Raw genomic sequence first — 10,066 nt, 5'->3', positions numbered from 1 at the left:
CTGGATCTTTGTCGTGGCAACGGTGGTGTTGGGCTCCGCATCAATAATCTGCTTCCCTTTTTCATTCCCCTTGTCAGGTTTTGACTCAGAGTCGGAACATGCATCTGATTCTAAAGCCTTCAGCTCGGCCACTAGTGACTGCTTGGCCTGACACTCACTTGTGTTGTGGGTGGAGCCATTATGGAACTCACATGACTTTCCCATGTCCTTCTTCAGCTTCGTAGTTTTTTCCTTTGCTTGTGGCCTTGGCAGGTTTTCCTAGGCCATTCTGCCTTGGTTTTGTCCTTTGTTCTACGGTTTGGGGGCACCTTTCCCTTGCTTTGGATTCGTAGATCCAAAGTCTCGCTTCTTCTTTTTAAACTTTTGCTCGATCTTGATGGCGTATCAATACGCCGTGCCGAGCGAGGAGATGTCTAGGAACTCCATCTTGTCCTGGATGTATTTATGTATGTAGCATGTTACTTGAGTACCAAATGTTTTTAAGAATCCTTGATACCCAACTTTGTGCGGAGGGTATGAAAAACATTGGTAAACTCTGACACATCTTGGTCCCTTCCCTGCCGCAGCGTGGTCCACTTTGTGTATTTGTCCTTGTAGCTCCCGACAGGGCAGTACTGCTCCTTGATGGCGTCTCAGAATGAATTCCAAGTGGGAGCGGCTGAAAACAATGAGGTCTTACTTTTATCCTTCTACTCACAATAGGTCTCCCACTAGTCTTTGACATGGGGAGCGGCTTTTAGAAAAGCAAAAGTAATATTTTCATGGCTCGAAAAATCATGACCAAAAAAGTATCCTCTTAGAATATTCAACCATTTATCTACAGTGTTTGCATCTATTTGACCCTCAAATATGGGAATGTCAAAGTTTACTTATACCTTAAAAGGTGTGGAGCCTCCAGAGTGGCTGTTGAATGTGGATGCACCGCCAGTGGGCAACCGTTGAAGAATCTGGCGAACGTTATCCATCATCATGTTCCTTTGTTTCTGGAGGGCCTCCTTGAGCAATATTTTGATAGGATCTCCTACTCCCTCGTCTTTATTTTCTTCCCCCATGGGAGGCCATCGGGATTCACGAGGATGGTCTTGCAAATGTACGACTAGATCGAGCCCTAACTCCTTATATCCCGACCTCATTGGGGACATGCAAAGAAAAACAGAGAAAGAGCAAACCCCTCTGATACCACTGATCCGAATTTAAACATGAACGCAACAAATTATAGATATAACCATAAATACATAGGTGCAGCAGGAATAACACTTCCTTTCATTAATATCAAATAATGAAATATTCTTACAAACGGAATGGAAATGAGACTAGCTCGGGTGATGGTAGCTTATCTCTGAGAAGAGATGTGGCAGCTACATGCCTCTAAACTGAGTTACAATGAGGCACAAGGGCCTTTTTATTATTGAACAATAAGAGAAAACCCTGAACAACCAAAATCCTAACCCAAGGAGATGTAACACCAAGAGTTTATGGGCCCCGTTGGGGTTAGTTGCACAGCCAACCTCCTCGGGTCATAATTTGGTCATATTGTCTCCATTTGACATGCATGATACCTCGTTGGAAATATCTCTCTGACGACTACAATAAAAATGAGATTTCAATGAAATCGCCCAAATGAAATATTGCCAAAAAAACATCATTTAGGGCCTCAAAACTGCCAAAAATAGTAAATTGTGCTACAATTAAGGAAACTGAAAAAAATAAATAAATATAAAAATAAATATAAAATAAATAAAAATAAATAAATAAATAAACAAAAAACAAAAACAAAACAAAACAAAAACAAAACAAAACGAAAACAAAAACAAAAACAAAAAACAAAAAACAAAAACAAAAACAAAAACAAAAAACAAAAAGAACAAAAAAAAAAAAAAAAACAAACAAACAATCAAAAAACAAAAAAACAAACAAACAAACAAACAAACAAACAAACAATCAAAAAACAAAAAAACAAACAAACAAACAAACAAAAACAAAAAAACAAACAAACAGAAACAAAAAACAAAAACAAAAACTCATAGAACAATGGTGAGGGTCCAAGTCAAATAGGCAAGTGGCCACCAATATCCACCTGGATCAAACACTTAGCAACCTATTAGGGTCCTATAATTTATAGGATCTCAAGGTGATTGAGCATTTCACAGTTTGCAGGTTTCAAATTGTTCATAGATTTCAATATTCAATTGATTTCACAAAAAAGAAGAAGAAAAAAGAAAAAGAGAACCCCAAAAGTTGTTCAATTCATACAGTCTAAGCATGATTGAACAAATTTCAATTTCTGTTGATAGGTTAGAAAATAAAGATCTGCCAAACTGTTTAATCTTGGAAAATCAGTAGCTAGGTAGAAATAAAATTGGTTCAACTGTTTAGTCTAGACCAAGGGAGAAATAAGTGATAGAGTAGGTTAGGATTTAAAAGAAAAAGAGATAAGAAATAAAAAAGGAAAGGGTTTGCAGGTCTAAGTGTACCTTGCAAATGGAAAAGAACAAAAAATGCTAGGCTATAGAATAAGGGTAGGTAGATCCAAAGAAAAGTGAAAGGATATCAAAGGACCTTTTAAAGGTTGGAAGACATTTTCCAATATTTTCCTAAGGTTAGAAGAAAAATTCCAATCTTTTCCAAGGTCAGAATAAGAAATTTAAAAGGAAGGGGTCTTATGTCACATTAATAATCATTCCCCCCCTAAACCTTATTATTTACCCCCTTATCTCTATAGTCTGCCCCTCATTTATCTGTCGACCCCACCACTGCACTCACCTGTCACCTCATATCTAATCTACCCACCATCTATCACCCCATCCCCTCTCAATCCGCCCGATCCAATGGCCCTCGTCCCTTTCTAGCCCCCCTCACCCTCTAAAAGTTAATCCCGGGGGGAGGGGGGTCCGAAGTCAGCGGTTTCCGCCCCCTTATGTTTCATGCCCTCATGAGTTCGCACCCCCCCCTCTCATACCACCTACTGCTCCCCAGGCCCGCCGAAAAGTTGTTTTCACTATTACTCAAACCACTCACTATTTTGATTGTTGGATACCCCTGCCACCTCACGACGCCAACCCGTCTCATCCGCCCAATCACTTTTGTTCCCATCATTGAGCAATCAATGGGTTGGACCGTTAGCCAACGGATCCACGCCAAATCAAACCAATCCAACGACACTATTCCAAGTCATAAAACTACCAGTTCATGCCAATTGCAAATTTTAATTGTTATATTCACTTGTAGGCATCTTTCCACTTCATTCAACCATCACAGAGAGCATGCAGTGAAGCCAAAGAACAGCAATACAGTACAGGATAACTCATTTTCCTACAACAATTACCATTTCCTATTCTTGAATCTTGTCTCTGGTTAATCCCTTTTCTTTCTCCCTCACTGAAATCCCACTTATTTTTATCCCTTTCTGTTACAGGTTCAACACAGGACAGTTTTCAGAGGAAAGCTTCAGAGAAGACTACCATGGCACCAAAGAAGAAGGAACCAGAAATATTTAACCCAATGGTGCACCCACCATTGGATTTAGATCACCTACCATTGGCTGACAGAGATTTCAAGATCCATGAAACTCTCTCAGAATTTGATTTGTTTGATATATATTGCTGGTGGGAGGACAAATTCATGGAAGAGATGGATGACATAGGCCTCTGGGACACTAATCTGCCTTTTTATATCTTCCCTAAAACACACAATTTCCCAGAACTGATCAGGAAGTGTCATTCATGTTACAACCCACAGCAAAGCGCAATGATGGCCCCAACAGGACATATTTTGTTCACAATTGATGCCAATTCCATCATGCAAATGACGCAGGCCCCGGTTATTGAAGGATCTGCCCCCTTTTCCCATGAAGTTCTCATTGAAATGTGCCAAAAGCTTGATTTTTCTATGAGAGCCAAAAAATTAGAACTTCTCATGACTGAGAACACACCTCAGCCAAAGAAGAATCCTCCTTATTCCTCCTCTGTTTTCCCTGACAGAACAAGACATATTGCCACAATTATTTCCTATTTACTTGGCTATTATTCAAACCAATGGCTTGATGAAGCTATTATAGCTTTCCCATCTATCCTCTCAACAGAATCCAAGCCATCTATCATTTTCAACTTCAGCCAATTTCTAGCAGATGCCATTCATGAGTAGCTTGTTAATTTTTTCATGGATGAAGTGTTTCATTATTCCTCGGTGTTGGTATATATGTTTGTGTACTTTTAGGTAGATAGATTCCAATTTTCAGTGAGAAAAATGAATGAAGAAGGTGAACCCCAATCAGTGATATTCTGGACAAAATTGGTGATGAAAGACCAAAAAGACTTCAGCTACAAGACATTTGTGGAAATGTTTGTCCACCCAGCAATGAGCCTCCTCAGTGGAACTACAGAGCCTAGGATAAATGAAGAAATAAAGAGAATTATACAATTGACCGATCAAGCCAGAACAGGTGAATAGTAATTGTACCAAAATTACATTGAAATAAGAGTGTATGGCTGTGAGTTTGCCCCTTACAAGCTGCCAAAGTTCCTCCCCATGAGGATCTTTGCACTAGAGTACATTAGATATATTATTAATGCAGACGAGATACATTTTGTATCAGCCAAGAAAAAGTCCCAATTCAAGATCAAATCTCAAATTGGTCCCTTCATTTTCAACAGTAGAGCAGGAGGAGAGGAGGTAGACAGAAGATTAAGAGAAATGAATTTCACCCACAGTTTCACACAGTCTTATGACCCATGGGGCATTATTTCCAAGAAGAGGGTGGAAAACAAGTCTACTACCTACATCCACACTTAAAGGCCCAAAATCGAGAAATACATGAATCAGATAGAATGGATGCCTGATACATTACAGGAAGCCGAGGAGCAAGTAATCTCATCTTCCAATGCACAAACTCCAAGGCAATAGGAAAAACAAATTACTGAAGAAAGGACTGAAAAAAGAAGAGAGCAAGAGCAGGGAATAATAGGGAAGATATCTAGAGAATATCAATCACCAAGGACTGATACTTCTATGAAATAATTCAGGTTGAAGTATAGGAAGAAGCCTATAAAACATATGGACATAGATAAAGGATCACCATAGCAAACAGTGATCAGCATAATTGATATTCCAGATTCATCCCTAGCTAGAGGGAAATCCTTTCTTGTCACTCCGATTTCAAAAAGGCAGCAGTCTCTTCAAGTGTCCTCATCTACAAAGGTGACTAAAGAGAAAGAAGAGATACTCTTTGATACATTCAAAGATATCAAAATCAGAAATGAAATGTTGAAGAAGAGCACCTATGCTCAGTTTTGGAAGCAGAGTGCAACTGCACAAGGCAGACTTCTCCATGCCTTTGATTCAGAGAAGGGAAAAATGCATATGGCATTTTTGGAGGCACAGATATCAGAGCCCAAAACTCCAACAGACTATAAGAAAACTTCCTTTGAGTTTGATGTCAAGAATTCCATCCTATTTATTAGATGGAGATGCACAAGAAAATAGGTTAAATGATTTCATCTACTTTAACTAGCACTTCTATGAATTTTTTCAAAATGCAGGTGGCCCTTTCAAATGCTCAGTCCCATTTGAAGATGGAAAGGATTTCATAATTTTCAAAGGACAACAGAATTAAGTCTTTGGAAGACTTAGTAGTAAAAATTGGGTATGATCCCTCAGATACAAAAGTAGCTGAAGAAGTAATCAAGAAGAAAGAATTAGATATTGCAGCTCTGAAGAAGCAGCTCAAGCTGCCTGCTACACATGACCCATTGACCAAGGAGATAGAGGAAACAAAGAGCCTAAAGGCTGACATGATGAAATTAATAGTGGAGCAGTCTATCCAGATCAAATAGATGGAGACAAAGATGGAAAAGATGGTGCAGGAGAAAGAAAAAGCAGCACAGATGGCCAACACAACAATGGAGGCCCTTCCTCTAACAACCCTTCCCATAACTACTCCAGCAAGTGCAGCCACAGGAGCAGGAAGCAGTGCAGAACAGTTGGCTAGATCTATGGAAGGTATGAACTTGCAGAGTGAAGAAATCAAGAGGCTAGAATCTAAAGTTGGTGTGATGCAAGATCAAATTAAAAGATCCGAAAACAATCACTTGGTGTAGATGTAGAGAGCAAAGGCATTGATAGAAAAGTTGCAGAAGTCAGAAAAAGAATCATCCATTGGGAACACTCTAGGGAGAGTTAAAGATATTATTTGGCATAATATAATCAATGGAATGAATGAAATTTGGCCGAGCATACAAATTATATTTGAGTAGAAGGAAGTAGTGGAGAAATCTAGAGAAGCCATTTCAGCCACCAATACAGAGTTGGAAGATATGCCAGCAACAACAAACAGAATTATCAAATTTTTGAATGCAAGAAACATGTATGAGCTGGAAGAATTGGGAGTGGCAGACAGAACAAAGACTATATTACAGGTCAAGAAGGTGTTGACAAAGATTAGTTTAAATGTGCAACTAGAAGAAAAATGCCAAATTCTAGAGCTGATAGTCAACAGGTTTTTCAATAGAATGCAGCCTCTACATCAGAAAGGTCTTCCCTCTCTGTTTGTTATAAATGACAAACTCATGGATAGAGGGGATTATGTCAAGAAACTATAGGGCATAGCTACATATGCTGCAAACCTGTCTAACATCAAAGGAAACATAATAGGAAAGGCATTGCTAGAAGCAATCATCAATCAAATTTACATTGAACATGAGTTGAAGCACGTGTTTCTAGTCAAACCATCATTTGGCAAATACACTGATGCCGATGAAGTGTACAGAAGATTAACCAAGGTCAAAATTCCAAATGGGGAAGCGTGGAGTGAGCTATGTGATTATCAAGAGGAACGAGACAAGGATGATTAGAGTGACCATAAAGGCATGAGTCAGCACCATCCACGTCAGCAGAACCACTTCATTAAAACTAATACTTTAGGCAACAACATCCCTAAAAAAGAGGGACACCTATCCCAGTTTTCTCAGTGTGGCCACTCCATGGCTACGTTAGTCATTTTTCCTTTCATTGTAATAAATAATAGATTGCCAAGTGTACAAAGGCAAATCGTTGTAGTTTTTGTTTAAATAATCCATGCATTGGGAGTGTTAGGGGTTGGACCCTAGTCATTTCAACGATTTTTCTGTTTGGAGCATTGTAATTTTGAGTTGGAGCATCAATAAAAAGGACCTTTTCCAAGATACTTGATCTGTTTTGACCTGTTGATGTCTTTCTTTCTATGTTTAATGTATTTATGTCTATCCATACATCTTTGATTCTTATTGTGAAGCATAAATTATAGTTTAAGATATGTTGTTGGATCACCTTACTGCTATTTGTGTTTACAAACTAAATTTTTTCCTCTGAAGTATGATTAAAAAATACTTAAATGCTTTTTAATCCTGACTGATATCATTTTATGTAATTCCATTTATCCTTTGCTTTTAAGATCTAGTAAAAACAGTTGGCTTGCCCTGTAAATGCTATGGAAAATTGTTGTTGCCACCCAGCCTGTGACTCCATAGCCTAATGGAAATTATTCAAGAATGATCTCCCCCCCTAACCAAATGAACAAACAAGCAATCAATCAAGCAATCCATTTATTTTTGATATCTAGCCTAAAACATTAAAGCATTGAATTTAAAGTTAAATCATAAATGCATAGAGAGAGCCCTCTCTGAGTTCACGAAGGCTAGGTCCTAGACTCATAAGTGGTTTTATGTATCCTTTGTGACTTTTTTCTTGCCAGTCTTCAAAAGCACAAAACGATAACATAGTGGCGACCATACTGGGGACTTATTGAAGATTTTCCATTGCTTTTTAAATTCGAAGTACCCAGTTAAATAGCTTTTTATGATAAAACAACTCCCAAGATTGGTTTTCTCCTGTTTTTGCATATATTTAGTTTGTCTGTGATTAAAATCTAAATTTTGGCTCCCAAAAGAATATCTACCAGATCCCATCCAAATCTAAATCCCCCTACTATAGTGGACAACCCTGAGAAGATTTTAGGAAAAACCCCGAGAACTAAAAGTCAGACTAGTAACAGATTTCTTCATAGAACCAATTCTCTCCCTGAAAACTTTGTTACATTAAAAGATATCCAGTTTGATTCACACTTTGAACAAAGCTTATTCAGGACCGAATCAGAGAATTGGAAAGATCACACTATCTTTGATCCATCATCTTTACAAAGGAGTCCTATAAGAGAATCTCTTTCCCAGACCGAAACAGATCTTCAGCTCCTACAAAATTTTGACACCCTTCAAGATCTACTGAAAAATCTCACCTCAGAAATTGATAGTGCATACCTTCAGTAATCAGTGGAATTGACTGCCTTAACTATAACATCTTCTTCCATTCCATTTCCTTCTATACATATTCAATCATTTAGTCCTACTGTTTCTACAATCCCCACTCCCTTTGTCATCCTTTCATCCAGTGTTCAGATCCCTCCAGTGAACCCTACTCCTCCACCTCCATTTATTGCTAATCTCCATGTTTTTCCTCCACCAATCATGGTAGCCATATATGCTCCTTCGGTGATGCCTGCACCATTGGCCAATATGCCACAAGACTATCAATCCAAAATTGTATTGTTTGATGGTACTAGTCCATTAACAGCCCAACAACATGTGGATAAAATGAATGATTGTTTTGACTAGCAAGAGGTAGATGAAGAAAGTGTTAAACTCAGAATGTTTGCTCAAAGTCTAGGAGGAGAAGTCAGAAAGTGGTTTAAATCCTTGCCTACAAATAGTATAATTGATCTCCCTACTTTTCACAAAACTTTTCTTAATAGGTGGGAAGTTAAAAAGAATCCTCTCAATATTTTGTCATAATATGAAAATATTAAGAGAGAAGTAGGGGAACGTGTTCAAGATTATTGTGCTAGATTCAATAAGACATATAATGCAATTCCTGTCAATCTTAAACCACCTTAGGATTTAGCCTTAATCAAATTCCCAGATGGCTTTGATGTAGACATGTCCTACCAACTTAGGGAAAGTAATTCTCAAACCTTAGAAGGGATGCAAAGAGATGTTGTGAGTGTAGAGGAAAATCTACAAGCTAAAAGAGCAAGGATGAGGACTGAAAAGAGAGTGACTTTTAGAGAAGAAGCATCAACTTCTACAACAGAAGCCAAGATTGATTCCTTAGTAAGGACTATGGAAAGAATGATGGAGAGGATAAATATAAATGATAGGAATGTTCCTAGGGAAAACACATCCATCCAATTGAACCAAAATCCAAATCCTAGAAGAAATCCTCCACAGATCAGATAAAGAGGCCCAGATCAAAAAATTATTCCCCCAGTTCAAGAAAATTATGCTAATGAAGGTGGGGAGGTGATAGAAGAAGTTGAGGAAAGTCAGATAAATTTAATGGGAACTAATGAAGATGATTATGTTTTTCTTACACAAGAAGACCGAGAATTGTTTTTATTGACTCAAACAAAACTGGAATCTGAAGAATCCGATGGCTATAAACATGGTTTTGAAAATGCTAAATTAGAAGTCCACAGACAATATAATCTCGGGAGCAAGAAAAACAATGATAACCCAAACAAAAAGGATCCAAATAATTCTGCTAAAAAAAATTAGACCCTAATTCTAAGAAAACAGTTGAAAGCTCTAAGAGAAATGACAACAATCTAGAAAGGAGAAACACAGAAAATGTTGCTAAGAAAACAATTGATATCTCAACAAAAGCTATCCAAACTGAAATTCCCACTACAAGTAAACAAGTTGAACTCATAACAAGGACCATAGCTGATAAAACTGATTTCTCAAATTTGCAGAAAAATCAAGGACCCTTTAGTATTGAGAATGAAATTACAAAACTCAAGATCTCTATACCCCTTACTGAATTGGTAAACAAGAATATCTATAAGTCCCAGGTCTTAAAGGCACTCAATGTAGGAGAAAAAATTGATACAATGAATTTAAATGATGGCCAACTTGAACTCTTGTTTGGACCAGAAGTTGATGGCAAGCCTCAAGAAGGGGGAGTTCCTCCATTTTATGTCAGTCTTAATATTCATGATAAGATTCTTCATAATGCCATGTTAGACTCAGGTGCATCACAT

Source organism: Pinus tabuliformis, chromosome 1_1 (genome assembly GCF_031772625.1).
Source record: "Pinus tabuliformis cultivar Carrire ecotype Pingquan chromosome 1_1, CPIR1, whole genome shotgun sequence".
NCBI lineage: Eukaryota > Viridiplantae > Streptophyta > Pinopsida > Pinales > Pinaceae > Pinus > Pinus tabuliformis.
The sequence above is the reverse complement of the archived record's forward strand: the minus strand, read 5'-3'. Positions refer to the sequence as shown.